We start from the raw sequence: 16,974 nt of genomic DNA on the forward strand, positions 1-16,974 counted from the left end.
ATGAAGGAGAGCTTGTAAGGAAGTCTGGGTTTGAGTTGGGCATGGGGTGAGGAAGCATCAGAAGAAGAGACATCAGATGGACAGTTCTGGGGCTGGAAGAAGAGTGGACAATCAGGAGAAAGGCCCCTGCCCCTATAACAAAGAGTGAAGGGAGAGAAGGTGTGAGACAAACTCAGAAACTAGATGGGTCAGAACACATGGAATATTCAACTTTTGCTCTATTTAGAGAATGCTGTGAATAAACAGGAAGTGAATATTAATATTATTATTAATGAGAAGAAATAATGTCATATTTGGGTTTCTGGGCAACAAACTCACTGGCTCCTGGATGGTGAAGACTTTGTTGGGAGCCCTGTCCAGTTTATGTTGAACCCTTGTGGTGATGTGAAACATCTCAGTCACTCACACTCATTCTCATGAAGAGTATCTGAAATGAGGAAATCCTTGGAAGTAGGAGCAACTGCTTTCATGGCAGGTTGCACAGCAGAGAGAGGAAGGTTGATGGAGTCTAGGGAGTGAGAATCTGTAGAGAAAAAGGGAAACAGAAGAAGGGTCAAGGTAAGGGTGAGTCTGTTTACAGAAGGAAAAAAGGATGGGAAGAGACAAAAGACAGGCTGAACTTGGCTGCTAAGTCATCCAGCGGGTACAGAGATCAGGATGAGCCAGGCAATACACAGGGACAGAGCATTAGCAGAGACTTCAGTTGAGATCTAGAAGGGAAACTGTTGTCCAGGTGGTCCAAAGTAGACCAAATAGCCCACAAGTTGCACAAGACAGTAACCAAAATTCTATAGTTTCTGGGAAGCCTGAGTGCTCCTAGATCCAGCCCATAGTTAACTCTCTACTTCTTAGGACATTAACTCAATATCTTGTGGCACCAACTTTGTCCTACCAGTAACTCACAGGTACCATTCCATACTCCCTGGGCTCTGGTCCTTGCCCTAGTTCCAAAAACCACACTGGACACACCACCATGACTCTGGAAGAACCTGCTCTCACTTCCCCCATTATTTAGCAGTGCATTTCCCCTTCTCTCCCTTTAGTTTAGTTTAGTTTCTAAGAGAAGGGGGAGGAAAACAAAGAACTCTGAGACTCTGCTTTGCAGTGGGGGGAAGTGCTTCACTATCAGAGGTGGGGAAAGAACTTTTCTGGAAACAATGATTTTATTTGGCTTTTTCAAAAAGTATGTATTACCATAAGAAAGATTTGGATGCTAATAAAAATAGAGTCTCAGAGAAGAGCCTGATTGAAGCATAATTGATTATGTTGGACAATTACAAATGCCCTTATTAAATAATTGCCTTTAAACCACATGATAGTTTTATAACTGATTTATAAAAACAAAATTGTGAAAGTTTAAGTGACATAATTGTTCTCAGTATCACTACAATTTTCAAATGAAGCAATTTCGCCTTAGAAGCAATTTCACTTTTCATTGTGATGTTATTTTGGTGTCAGGCTGCCAGCTTTTGTTCTACTCCAGAGTTCTAGGAATGATGATTAACCCTTCCCTCTCCTTGGCTGAGGCAATGATTCATCTTTCTAATGCACTAGATTCTTCACATTTTGCTGCAGATCCGGTAGGTTATAAAAAGAATGTTTACAGTCCTCTGAATATTTACATGGTTTCCATTTAATGAGTTGTGGTAGCTTGTGCATGGGTATAGGAAATAAAAATCTTTTTGGATTGGGGATATTAGTGAATGGCTAGAACAAAAGTGTCTTAGGTCTGAGGGTATTGATAAATAATGTTAAGACTTTGCATAGCTTCTCTCAAAAATTATGTTCCCACCAGGAACAATATGGGAAATGTCCTGGCTTCTCAGGCATACCTCCAAGGGCTGTATTTACAGATATATGAATAAAGGAATATTTTAACAGATAAAAGTCAATATCATTGACATTCCTTTCTCTCTCTCTCTTTTTTTTTTTGGTTTTTGTGAATTAAATAGTTTTACACAGATACAGTCTCTATATCACATACAAAACTCCCAAGGTATGTTCTACACTAGTAATAAGAGCTAGACCTGCTGTATTTCATTTCAGTCTTGCTGATAGCATTTATCAGCAAAATCTGTCTAAAAACAGAATATGCAACTTAAGCCTGATCATAACTGGGCTGCAGAGGAAGAAAGTGGGGGATTATCTGGAGACTGGGAGCACAAATATAAGATTGTATTGTCATTGTATGCTATAGTCCTTCTGGCAAACTGTAGTGTAAGCCCTGGCTGACAGGCCTTTTCACAACTGACAGAGGAAAATATGAAACTTAAATTCTTCATGACAGATAAATCTGCTGAATGAAAGGAAGACCAATAGGATAACAGTGGGACCAAAAAAAATACTGCTTCTGGGTAACTCTCTGAAATCTACTTCTTTTGTAAATATACAAAATAGGTATTCAATGAATATCTTCTAAACTCCTACCTATCAACTTTGCTAAGCAAGCTGTTAAAGTAGAATGATAAAATAAGCATCTTTTCTTCAGCACATGAATACAAAGTCTTATAAAACAGGGTGGCAGATTAAATTTAATATGTGGGCATGAAAGACATTTCCTGGATGACTATCAACTGGAGTGGATTTCTTGAACCAAAGTTGACATGTTATTATTGTAGAAGGCCTATTAATTGAGATATTAAATGTACCTAATCCACCATGATTGGGATCTTTGTCAAATATTTTAAAATAGCATGACTATAAGTAATTGCTCTTTTCTGTCAATGGGCCCTGGGTCTATGAAATGTAACCAGAGACCATCTCTTAGGATTAATATCATTGGCCTTTCCATTTGGGGACATACATTTTACCCTTGTTATGAGCACTGGTGTTTACAGGGGTCTAGGACTCTGCTTTTCCCATACTGGTTTGACACTGGCTTCTTTTCTTCCTGGGAAAATTTTGTCCTGGTTGGCTCTACTAATTCTGTACAATTCCAGTGATAGCCTATGGAAATATACCTCAAACCAAAAGAAGTCAGATTAAAATGAAAAAAGTAAGATTTCTTGCATAATTTTTAAAAGATCCCTGGATTTATTTACTATGCACCCTCACTGCTCTTTGGCCTCTGCTGGAGGAAGCCCTCTAAACTGGGAAGGGATCAGGATGAGGGTCTAGAGGGACGCCAACTGTCTCCTTACACAGACAGCCTCTTTTATTGGAGAATGACTGGTGCTTTGGCAAACCCCAGGTCAAGTTGACAGACAATGTCTGGTTGATAAAGCCTGAAACCAGTTTCAGGACCCAAGAGTAGATCTTCCTTGAACTGTCACTTTTCCTGGTTGCCATGGTAATTCATGGCTAATCTCCAGCACAGAAATCAAATAGCAAGGAGAGAAAGGATGAATGGGAGAAAGGAAAGATGAAACAGATAAGAGTGCTGAAGGTCGTTTTTCTCTTGGGCCTCTGGGGTTCTTACCCCAGCCAGGCAGTCCCAGAATGTCTGGCAGCAGGACTAGGCCAGAGTCTCTGGCCATGGGAATCTCCCACCCAGGTACAGGGAGGAAGAAGAGATAGTTAGAGAGACTATGAAGAGGAGGAGGAGCAGGGGAGCCAGGCTGGAGTCTGAGGGAAGAATCCAGGCGCCACAGAGTAACAGCTGCCTCAGGTATGCTAGCCAGTCTCAGCTCGTTCCCAGCTCTTTCTGGCAAGCTCCAGGCTCCGAAGCGCGCGCGCACACACACACATACTCCCAGTTGTGTCTGCTGTGCAGAAGCCACTGCCTGTCCACAACAGTGTCTTTCAGATACTCGCTGAGAGAGCAGGGCTTGCCGGGCACTGCTTTCCATAACTGTGGTGAAATTGCCTAAGTCCTCAGTAAATAACAAAATCTTCTCAAATACAAAGGGATTTAACTTACTCTAAAGATTATTATGTTTTGTCTGCTGGATTAAAATTGCTTCCAAAGTTATCAGAGAAACTCAACATTAGCACTTGCCTTTCTGTAAAGAAACAAACCACACACACACACAAAGGTGCAGCATTATACGGTAATTATCCAAAATGCTACCGCTTGGAACAATAAGGATGCTGTGTGTTTACATAGCATCTGTCTTCTCCAAAGAATTCAAATAGCTACACCACCCATGTCCCATTATTCCTATCAACAGTCCTCTAAGAGCTGTGCAGGTGGCAAGGATAATGATCTGCATTACATGGGAGGGGTAATAGGACACAGAGAGGCATTCAAGATCACACAGCAAGGAAATAGCATTTCTGGATTTACTGTGTAAAATATTTGCTCTCAAGAGGTTTGCTGTTTAAGTAAAATATATATTCCTCTCTTTTTTTAATCTTGATGATCTAAAAACAATTTGTCAAGTCTTTCCCCTTTCAGGAAGCTCTTCTGAACTTTGTGTGTAGTCTTTGCTTCAGGGTTTATAGTGTGTTGTAGTGGTTTATTTCTATACCTGGCTCTTTCCTGATAGTGTACTCTTCTCTAGGACTGGGACTTATTCATCTTTGTGTCTCCAGTGCTGAAATATAGTTGCTGCTTCTTAAATGTCTGTTGGTTGAAAGAATGAAAGAGTGAATGAATGAATGGACAATCTTCTAAGAAGAATTTCTGACAAGGTAACAATAAATGTAAATTGAGATTTAAACTAAATATGTCTCATCTGATTTTATCTTTGCTGTGACAAATATGTCCACCTCACAAGCTTTCTTTTAGAATCCTCTCAATATATTTAGAGTTAATTCTTTCCCTTCCTGGGCTGTTGGGTTTATTGTTTGGAACGATAAACTTAGGCTTACAGAAATACTAAGGCTCCAAATGGTCTATTGTAATTATTTTCCTCATAGTCATATATATAGTATTTTCCTCATAGTCATATATGGGTATATATATATATAAATCAAAGGGAAAGCATTTAGGTGTGGAGGTTTTGGGAAGTGTTAATATATAGTTATTATGCTGTCCCAAAACCCCTTTCCTCTGCATATTGAATTTTAAAGCCAGACTGTTATTCGGGGGAGGGAGGAGGTATAAACCCCAAAATAACAATAGGAACAATGATTGCTCTTCAAGGAGACTACAAATTTAACTCTCTTTTATACATTTTTCAGTGATAGATACAAAAAAAGGCAAGGTAATATATGTTAATCTTTACCAGATGTACTTTATGTATCCCCTTACGTTGGAAGCCTAGCAGGAGTAGAATGTCACAACAGACATTTACTGAAATACCTGGGGAAATGTAACAAAAAGTGTTAGAGGAAAATGGTCTTTCAGCTAAATTACCTAATATATTTGCTAATGGTATCTGATTTAAAAGCCATAAAAATACCAAGTTAAAAGCACATTAGAAGATGTGTTATATTTATAAGTGTTTGTCACCTTGGCAACAAAAGCTATATTCCAAATCTAACACTAGCTATGATGGGCCAAGACCTTTTAATATTGGTAAATACTTCTTCATGGCAATGATCTGCTTTCAGCTACCGAATGTTAGTACTAGAAAAGGCAAGTTCTTCATTGCATAGCAAGTTTTTTGCTAGCTTTCTACAATGGGTAAGTGTTTTCTTTCTATTAGTTACTATGGTTTATTCTTAACAAGGAAGACTGCATATTCGAATAAAGCATCAGTCTTAATTATTCCCTTCTTGCATTTAGAAATGCAGATATAATGACTAGAAGATTTCTAGAGATAGAGTTTTATTAACTCACACTTCATTTTGTCAACCATAGCACTGATTTTCATTCTTGGTTATAATCACAGATGTATGTTATAAAATCAACCTTATGCTATAAAAAAACTGTACCCCTGAACAGCTAGTTTAATAGGCATTCATACATGAGGGACATTTCAACAGACCTTTAACTGTCAAGTTAGCTACATGAGGACTGAAAATTACCTTCTATTGTATCTCACTAAAATTCTGCTTCCTGCTGCTATATTAAGAAAAGTGGATGATGGTGGTGGGAAGCCATGTTTGAAAAGGTAGATTGGAGGTGGACTTTGAAGAGGTTTAGATATGAATTCTTTCTGCTCTTCCCTCATTTTTCTAAATTTCAATTTGATTTTCAAATCCTATAAAAAATATGTTTGGGTTATGTACCAGTCAAAGATTATAATTCCAAGAGTCTAACTAGATTCCCATGTGGTCGAACCAATTTTCAGAAGTAAACCATGGAGAAGGTCTGGGTAAACACACATTTTTTGTGGGCTGTGGCTATTCACTGGGAGCCTAGACAAGCCGTCTCTGCAGCCAGCTTGGGAAAACCAAAGCCCAACTCGTGATTCGTAATCATGCTCAGCAGGTCCTCAGATGGGCAACTTGAAGGCCCAGGACCATTATTCCCAAGTAATGCTCCCTAACACGAGGAGAGTATCTCTTTCTTTTATGCTGAAGAAATCAGTAAAAATTCCTGACCACATTAAACATTGCTAGGATTTTGACTCCTTTTTATCTACTGAGAAATAAGGTCTGCTTAGTGAGCATAAGAAATGAGCGTCAGTCTATGAGACAGCAAGGTTAATGATGTACAAGGAGAATGCCCTAGAAAAGTATATATACTGATAACTAATAAATCAAGGTGGTAGCTTTGAGTTCAAATATAAACATGAACACAAAGTTGACAAATTGTATTTAAACATATTTAAACCAAGTTTACCGAATTGACTGAAGGCAAGGAATCACATGAATTGACATGTATTCTAGTACTTATACTCACACTTTTCATTTGATTGATAAATGTAACTTACCTCTTGAGAATGTTTTGGTTACATTGTCTTACCACAAAGCTCTTGTTGAATTCCTAATGAATCAATTATCAAGCCATAAACTGTTGGCAAATTGTTTAAAAAGCCAATTTATTTTTGTCTCGATATGAAATTTTATTAACATTACTATTATTGTTGTTGTTGTTTTGCAGTGCTAGGGCTCAAACTCAGGGCCTCACACATGCTAAGCATATGCTCTGCCACTGAGCCACACCTTTAGCCCCTCAATATGACTTTTAAATGGTCTAAATTGAAAATTATAGCATTTTGTTTAAAATCATATCATGTTATTTAAAGCATTAACTCCATAATCCAAATTTACTATCTAGAAAATACAAGCAAAAGACTATGGCACAAATTTGACCAAATATAAAGACACAAAATACTTCATAATAACCATCTTAGCTGAGTGAAAAATAAAATATGTGGCATTACTGAAATTTCTTCTTTAGGGGAATAATAGCCCCCCCAGGAAAAAGAACTATTCCTTTTCAACTTTATATCCTCTGTATAGTAGGCAAGCAATAAATATTTGTAGTAACTGAACATGAATGTGCATAGGTGAACTGCATAGCCAAGAAAATATATTAAAGGTAAGAGTAGGACTGGGGTTGTATCTCTGTGGTGGAGTGTTTGCCTAGCATGTGTGAGGCACTGGGTTTAATTCTCAGCACTACACATAAATAAATAAAATAAAGGTCCAATGACAACTATTAAAAAATAATTTTTAAAAAGGTAAGAGTAAAATAAATGGGCACAATTCACCTCCATTTGGTTGATATTTATGTATAGCCATGTTTGTCTTTGTTGATCTAAAAGAGGAGTGGAAATTAGACTGAAAAGGATGGAGCCACATATATATATACACAATGGACTATTACTGAGCTATACAGAAGAATGCAATTATGGCATTTGCCAGTAAACAGATGGAACTGGAGACTATCTTACTAAGTGAGATAAGCCAATCCCCCTAAAACCAAAGGTCAAATGTTGTCTGATATGTGGATGCTAACACACAATAAGTGAGGGAGGGAAGAATAGAAGTTCATTGGATTAGACAAAGTGGAATGAAGAGAAGAAAGGAAGGATGGGAATAGGAAAGACAGTGGAATTAATCAAACAAAACTTTCCAAGTTCATAAATGAATACTCTACCAGTAAAACTCTACGTCATGTTCAACCACGAGAGTGGGATCCTAATTAGAATAAGTTATAATCCATGTATGAATAATATGTCAAAATACACTCTGCTGTCATGTATATCTAAAAAGAACAAAGAAATATAAGGTTTTCAAAATAGCAGGAAAAAAAAAAGAATGGGGTCACAGTATTGTAAGTCAAGGTAGCAAGTGAGAATTAGCATGAAAGGAAATTTAAGGAGACTTGCCTTGCTGGGTTGAAGGTTGTGGATTCACAAGTGAGTAGGAAATGTGGTTAAGTAGGTAGGGTGAGACCAGTTGTGGACCAAGAAAGGAAATTAACACTTGTTAGAAGCCTTGCACAGAAGTTCCCTTATGTTATTCCTCATGACAAGATTGTGAAGTAGGCATGATTATCCTTACTTACAGATTGGAGAGTCTCAGAAAGTTTAAATGACTGACTTAATAGCTCTCTGCAAGTGTGCGGTAAAGATGAGACATCATCCAACGTCCTTTTCACAACACGATCCCGTATTAAAACCCAGGCAGAGACATAGAGATTAACTCACACAGAAAACACCACGTATAAACAAGTTCAGAAAAGGGGAATCTAAATAAACAACTTAAAAATGCTAACAGCCAACAGGACCCCTAACTGCTCTGGGACTTTTCCATGTGTAAAATGAGCAACATTATCATATAATCATGTTCTTAACCTGAACAAGTCCACCTAGTTAATTTTCTATTACAAATTTCAAAATAGTACTGATGAAAATTTTGCTGCTCAGGGTATTACTGTTCCTCGTTCCAGAAAACACTGGGTCTGTTTTGGAAAACACAAAACATTTTAAAGGCAGATCTGATGGTGGGAACATAGACACTGTCTTTCACTGGCGACCTGACAGATCTGCTGCTCCAATCCTCCTGTTGTGGTTGACATGCTGCTTCCATGTGCGACACTGGCACCCTATTCGGAAGTTGATTGTTGTGTTTGGGGTTATGTTTCATACAACAACTGCCTTGAGCCACTTCCAAGAGGGGATAATAATGACAAATTTGAAAATTTCTCCCCAGGAAGGGAGGCTGTGGTAAAAACACGGGATGACATTTAAGCAACTACCATTAAAGGCATCTTAATTTTCTGTTGACAAACACAATTTTCCAAATGATTTGCACTGAGGTTTCTGGGCTGACAGCCATAAAGCCTGCCTAGGACAATGTTTTCTGGTTCTACAGAAGTGCTAATGAAATCTTCACTCTTCTGTTGGTTTTTAAGCCAGAGTCTTAATGGTTTAAAAAAGATGGCACTGTTTAGTTTGCTGTTTCCAAGTCTCTGCTCCCATGTTCCTACAGAGTTCCTTGTCCCCATCCCTTGAACCAGGCTCTCTTGATTACAAGTATCAGTCAGTGTAGGACTTGAGACAGGAGTGCTGAAAGAGCTCCATGCTTTCTAGAGCATTGGCCCATACACAGCATATAAAGTCCCCCCCATCATCCACTGGGGATGCATTTCCAGACCCCAATGGATGCCTGACACTGGATAGTATTGAACTCTGGATATACATGCTTTTCCCTATATATACTTATGATGGAGTTCAATTTGTAAATTAGGCATAGTAAGAGATTAAGAACAATAAATAATAATAAATTAGAAAAATATATAGCCATATGCTGTAATAAAAGTTATTTTAAACTTATAAATTATTTATTTTGGGAATTTTCACATAATATTGTCAGATTATGGTTGGTCATGGATAACTTAAGCAAGCAGATATTGACACCATGAATGAAAGAGAACTACCATGTACCCTTTCAGTGAAAGCAACTTTGATCTTAGATCCCAGTTCTGCAAAATGGAATTTTATCCTGCTTAGGAGGTTCAATCTCCACTCACTACTTTAGTGAATAAATTTCTGCCTCGCATGCTATCTTTAAGCTTGCTAAATAGATACAAGCCTCTCTTAAGAGCAGAGCCCTGTCATCCTCTTATTACTTTGTCCTCCCTAGCCTCCTAGAATTTTCCTGGTTCTCAATGCCTATCTTTCTGGATTTTCAGTTTTCTTTTAGTTATCCTTTTGTACAATACCCTCATTTCACAGACAAGAAAATCAGAATGTAAGAAAGTGGGAATTTTCCCAAGGTTTCAACACCAGTTATTAAACCTCAGATCTACTAAATTTGAGACCTATGTGCTTTTACATGGTTAGCTAAGGTTATTAGATGCCTCCTTTTAAGAGCTTAATCCCAGGGCCGGGAGCAGTGTCCTCATTATGCCTTCTTATTCTAAGACAACTATGCAGGGAAGCACAAGCTTCTGGCCTACAGTCATTCATAACAGAGCTAGCTTGTTATAGACAAGTGAAGAGGAATCTTTTTCATGTATGTTAGTCTACAAAGACATGACTTTTATTTAAAAAAAATAATTTATTGGTGAGAGAGAATGATTACATAGCCACAGAAGAAACATTCAATGCTTGGAAATAGTGGAAACCAGTGGAAACCAGAGCAGCTCTAAGGATTTAGGAAATGGAAATAAAGAACTCTCTTTCCTTTTTTGTTAGTCCCCTGCCATTGGATGGTTTAACTCCATCTGCCTTATATGTGTTCACGGGATTCTACACCTGTATGTCACTGCTCAAGACACAAATGTCCAGGAGCGAGGGTCTCATTGCCCTTGTTAGGGTCAAATGATCTCAAGTGTTGGGAAAGCAGGGCCCCCTGATTGACAATTCCTACAGTCCAGAGAAAAGAGTACTGGGCATACAAAAGATACCAGCTGTCTATTCCAGAGTGTCTGTCTGATCCTGACATTGCCTAGAAGTCCTGTACCTGTAGGAGTGGACACTCATGCCCCAAAGCTTTTGTAAAATGTATAATGTATTTAGTTTTGTCATAGTTACAAACTTGAATATGTTACTATAAATCTCTCAGTTGTATAGGTAAATTTTGCTATGTGGTTTAAATATCTCATTTTGCTTGCTGGAAAATAAGGTCACTCAAGGAGGATAAAGGGTTTCCTTTGCATAAAGTGACACAAAGGGGTACAGAACCAGACATAGAGGCCGGTCTTCTGCAAGTGTTCTTACTGACTCAAATGCTCTTTTTCTTTAACCAGACTTGTTATATATGAGTATATTTTGGGTCCTTATCCATATATAGCACTTATGCACAGTGCATTTTGAAGAGCAACCTGATTTCCACCTACCTGCCTTAGCTGATGTTTGCATCTGTAAGGCCCCTGAGCTGTCACAATGACAGCATGATTCAAAATTAATGACAAATGGAAATTCACAGGCCCCCATAAAAGAAACTTTCTCCTACACTGCTCAGGAAAAAAAAAAAAAAAAAAAAAAAAACTCCATGCCAATATACTGGGAAAACAGTTGCTTCTGATGTGGGACTGTGGCCTACAACAGAATATATCCTCCAAAGTCACTGCAATATTAAGAATCTTTCAAAATAAGTTCTAATAAAGCCCCAACAACAGAAGTAACCATACCTTGAAAAGTCAAAACCATCACCCAGATGAGTTTCTCATTTATTTAGCCACAAGTCAAGGAAGAACTGGAGGGAGTTGCTGGTGCTGTCTCTTGTGTCTGTCTCACCCTGTGATGATGGAGTCACTTTTCATAATTCTTTACTGCCTATAGTATCCCGAACATTCTCACCAGGGTCTCATGTTTCTTTGTCCCACTGTCTCTGGGGCCAGGAGACTTCCTCTGAATATTACATCTGGATATTACAGATGTCATCCATACAGAGGCTTGAAGAGCCTTTAGGCAATTAGGCTTTCTCTCTTGCACCCCTGCCTTTGCTGTAGGAAGAACATGACCCAGGTAGTCACCTAATCTGAAGAATCACGGAGAACAGAGTCCCCTGGCTGACCTGCAGTCCTGCATCTTGAAGCAGAGACACCCAGTCATCCAGCCAACCCAGGGCAACTCCAGTTATCTACACATGCATGAGCAATCCTAGCAGAAATTGGCAGAGCTGACCCACAGCTGACCCACTCTGTATTTACATAGTAAATACAGTACCTATTTATTGCCGTATGCCACTGAGAGCTTTGTTTACGATTGTTTGTCACTTGATCTTATTGTAGCAGTAGCTAACAGATTCACTCTTAATCCCCTTTCTCCTCTCCTTCTTCCTCTACCTCTCTTGTGCCATCTTTCCCATCGTTGAGAAGTATCCCTCCTCGACTGCTGCTGGATCCTTAGTTGTATCAGCTGATTGCCAATATAGAAATGTAAATTCCAGGTTTTCTACTTACAAAGTTTATCACAACAAAGGAAAGGAGTCCATATAAAAGGACATGAGTAGACAATGCTTGTTAGCAATGCCTCTTAGAGAAGAGGTATTTCGGAAATGTTTTCATTATTCACTGGTGTCTGTCATTACCATTATGAGTAATTTTCCCTGTAACACTGTGTATTACAAATTGAGACATAGTGAAAACGGTTTTGAGGGTAACTCTGACTTGCAAGCCATTCATCATTCCAAAGTATGCGATTTCTCCAGGAGATAATCAATAGTAAGAGGACTCTCAACAACCATCACCTCCACTCCCCACAAAATATATAACACCTTTTCTTTCTGGATCTCCTGCTTGCCCTTTTCTTCCTTTTCTTTTTCCCCAGGCTGTCTATTATGGAGTGGCACGCTAGCCCAGAGTCACGGTTCCCCTTTTCTCCTTTACCATGTAAATGTCAGATGAAAATATGCTCAGTTCCAGATACGGTGTAATCATAATACTACTACTGTGTTTCTGGATTAATTAATCATAATGAATGAAATTTTTCTTGATTTTCTGTGCCAAGCCTGGAAGCATAATCCAATTTCATCTTTGACTTCTGTAGCCTGAAGCAACCACTTAAACTCAGCTGTCATAAAGCTATTGGAAGGAGATCAAAAAACATTAGATTATAAAAAAACTTAAAAAAAGGCATAAGGGGAAGTAGGAAAAATTATCTAAATATATCAAAAGGAAGGCATATTCATATGCATAAAAGAAGGGCACAGTAAAATATTGTTTTCAAATACGAAAACACAATGTGATGACACTGCTTTAAAAAAATCTTTGTTTTTTTTTTCCCCTCCGAAGTCATCTGATAACAGTGTTAGGCACAAGTAAAACACACCATGAAACAGTGAATGGTAACAGTCAAAACTAAACTAATTTGAAACCTATCAAAATGTGTTTCTACTTTCAGAACCAGTAAATCATTATGAAAACCACTAAGTTGTTCCTTTTGGAATTATGTAGATATAACATGAACTTTTTGTTTGGTTTGCTTATTTCTCATGTAAATCCCATCCCCTTGAGGGTCCCTTCCTCTATGAAGTCAAACTGCTGTGGTTTAATTCATAATACATAACATTCATTGTTTTCATTCACTGTAAAAGTGAAGATGATCATAAAAAATATGAGACTCTACTGTAATCCCAACACTTAGAGATATATCCCCAGCTAATATTTTGTTGTATTTGATTGCATTCTTTGAATGGGCTGTGTGTGTGTGTGTGTATGTGTGTGTGTGCGTGTGTGTGTTTAATAAAATGCGATCACACATTATCCACTGCATTTACATTGAACAAGATAGCAGGAATATCCTTCCTTGTCATGATGTTCAACTCTCTCCTTGAACTAGCTACACATTCCAATGATTTTCACCGAACTCAAATCTGAGTTTAGACCCAGAAAGATCATACATATGACATTACTGGTCATGTAGCAGAGAAGAGGGACCTGGAGTGGTCTCAGACATGATCTCAGTGTATGCTGAGAATATATCTTGATGTGCTTGCCTAGAATATATCTTGGACGTCCAATATTCCTTGAAGGACAATTACAGAATCTTAAACGTCAAGCTCATTCACCATGATTGCAAGTCCCTGAGTTCTAGAAATCAGTAAGTCTGGTATTTCTGGGAAAATGTTTCCACACTCAGGAGGCTTTTTCTGTACCCTCTGACAAGGGCATTGCTGTATTCTTTCCCACTTTGCTGCTGACACAAGTTAGACACAGCCTTCAGTATTACTCAAAGCATCCGCCCCACTCCAGGCATCCTTTCCACTGTGACATGACAGAAGCCTAGCGATTTAAATGAACATCTCCATATGCTTCGTAGTGGCAAAGAACTGGAGAGAGGCAATAATAAAGCAGCTGACAATACACAAAAAACACATTGAACAGTCAACACCTTCTATTCACATGCAGAATCATTCCCAGGCAGATTACTAGGGAGCAGACAAGAGAATGTGCATGCAAGTTTAAATCTGCATCAAAAGAGATGATGCAGAAGAAGCATGAGCCAGATGGGATATGGGAATAATTATTCAATCAAAATGATGAAAACGTAACACAAAAGCCACAGGAATCTGTTGGGGTTGAAGGAGTAAAGTGTGAAAGAACCAGATGAGTTACTTTATAAGAAAGGGCCCCACTCCAGAGATTAGAGATGCTCTGTTGGTAACTGGGGAACCCCAGTGAAACAAATCCACTTAATCTCTGATTAGCACTTCCAGCCACAGTGAAATAACTACAGATTTAATTTTAGGTGGAATGTGCACCTTCAGGAAAAGTTTTTATCTTAAACTTTCACTCCATAAAAATTTTTGATAGTCATCTTTTAAAAGGACGTCACTCCTACCCAAATTGGTTCTCTGACTGCGACTGGAACACAAGCACTATAAGTAATAGACATTTATTCAGACAATTTTGTATGAAAAATTAAATATCAGGCTAGTCATAGCTACATGTGTGTCCAATTTTCAATGAAAAAAAATTCTTACTGGTTTAGAAGTTGGGAAGCAACCACTGTGATGACATTTCCTGTCCCCAAGTAGTGTGAACTAATTCATTGTCCATTGATGTAGCACTTTTCATAGTCTAGAATCCTCTGGCAATCTAAAACTGATTCCCAGTGATACCTGCCTTATGACTCCATGTAAGTACTAAAACAAGCTCCAAGAGACACCATAAAGACTAGGAATATCTTCCTCTGTCTCAGGATGAAATGATTTACTTATGCTGAGGTTTCAATCAGTTTCCACCAAAAATTAACAGCAGTCAATGGTGGGGTCGACTGATTAATTACCCATGTGAAAGTCCTTTTTGCTTTAGCAATTGGATGGCATTTCTGAGAGCTCATATCCATAACTGAATGGAAAACTTAGGGCAATATTTCACCCAGTAGTGAATGTCCAGTAGCAACTCTGATTCTGTGGTCCCACAGACTCAACAACAAAGTCTGTCGACAGAAATCTATCCTGGTCTCATGCACGGTTTCAAGGGGCTACTTCTTCCCCATGAATAAACCTACAGAGGGCTCTCTCTTTGGAGTTTGCAGAAAATTGGACTTTTTATTCTATTTCATTTGAAATGGAATTTCACTTGTCTGAGTTCTTTGAGGACAGGTGCCATAGTATAGGTTTTCCAGCTACAATGGTTAGCGTGGGCCGACTTACAATGTACTCATTGTGATTACTCAATGATGCTAAGACTTACATGCAATGCTTCCCTTCAGCATCCCCTTTTCAACCCATCCTGAGAAAAGAAATGCTTGTTAGATTCTAGATAAGTTGCTCTTTACTGTTTCTGTCAGATATCATTCATTGGGGACAGTAATGTGCCTTATGGAGATGAGGTGAATTGCCTGTTTCATGGCACTAATCTGAAAGCATCCTTGAGTTCAATTCAACTGCCTGACTGTCAGACAGCTCTTGAAACCATGTAAGAAAAAAGAAAGAATGGGATCTTATCTTGGAAGTGCCATACTGTAAAACTATGAGCATGGTGTGCTGACTGACCGATAGGTAGGTGGATTATATTATAACATGAAAAGCAGAAAGCAGACTTGTTGGGAGGAGAAAAATCATCTTATTTATTAAATTTCCCCATGTTTATGTGTCTTACTTTTTCTAGCAGATTTTTCCATATTTGTTAACAAGATAAATGGTTTATCCCAAGCAAAACTGTAAAGCAGTTGAATTGATCTCTGTCATTCATCTTCTTTCTCCCTATTCACTCTTCCTCTCAGAGAAGCCACTCATCCACATCAGGATCTCTGTGGTTCTCCAATTTTATGTCTCCCTCTGAGTTAAATGTATTGCTTGAGAGAAGAATCTCATGCCTTCAATCATATTGGATGCAAACTTCACCAGAATGTGTGCTTCACAAGGGCAGAGGGGTTGGAGCATGTGTCTATTTTGTTCATCAGCACATCTCAGTGTCTGGTGCAGAGTAGACACTCAGCAAATACTTGTGTTGAATAATAAAGTTCAATGCTTTTCCTGATGCAGCAGTAAATGCATTTATGATTATTTTATTATATATTCATGTATATGTGTGTGAATGTATTCATATGTGCTTGTGTATGTGGAGAGAGAGAGAGAGAGAGAGAGAGAGAGAAAGAGAGAGAGAGAGAGAGAGAGATCATGTGTGCCATTATTTGATCACTTGGAGCCAGATATGTCTGAGATCACTTTTTACATAGCCATTTTTACATAGTCACCTCACAGCTGCATAGGGTGTGTACTTCACAACCTACATAATCATATGTGGCAGCCCTGTTTATATAAACCAATAGACTGCTCTTTTTTTTCTTTTGACAATATGTAAAGTTCAAGGTGTACCTAAGAAATGAAAATTAGAGTCTTGTCTTTTTAGTTTTGTCTTCACATTTAGTTAGGTCAAATTCTTGAGCAAAACCTTTCCTCTGTCCTCCCCCTAACCTTCATTCTATCCCACTTCTCTAAGAAGAGAAGGTCAGTAAAATAATTCTCTGTTCAGACAAATTTTCAGAGACTGAGGTGAAGAGTGAAATGCCATATTAACCATCTCCTGAAATATTCATATGTTGGGCGCTATTCATATTTATAGGACCAAAGAACAGCTACTTAGTACCAAAGTGGAGAGAGGTGAGGATCCTGCACATCTGACATTTAAATCAATTTCAATTTTAGAGAGTTTACCCGAAGATTAAAATAAGTATCTATTAAACTTCAGTATATAACAAAGGAAATTGTGATTTGGTCAGTGTATGAGTTGAGGTTCTCCAAAGAAAGTCAATATAAGACAGAACTACCTGATATGTAGAAAGACGGGTAAGA

The sequence above is a fragment of the Sciurus carolinensis genome, chromosome 8 (genome assembly GCF_902686445.1).
Source record: "Sciurus carolinensis chromosome 8, mSciCar1.2, whole genome shotgun sequence".
NCBI classification, from domain to species: domain Eukaryota; kingdom Metazoa; phylum Chordata; class Mammalia; order Rodentia; family Sciuridae; genus Sciurus; species Sciurus carolinensis.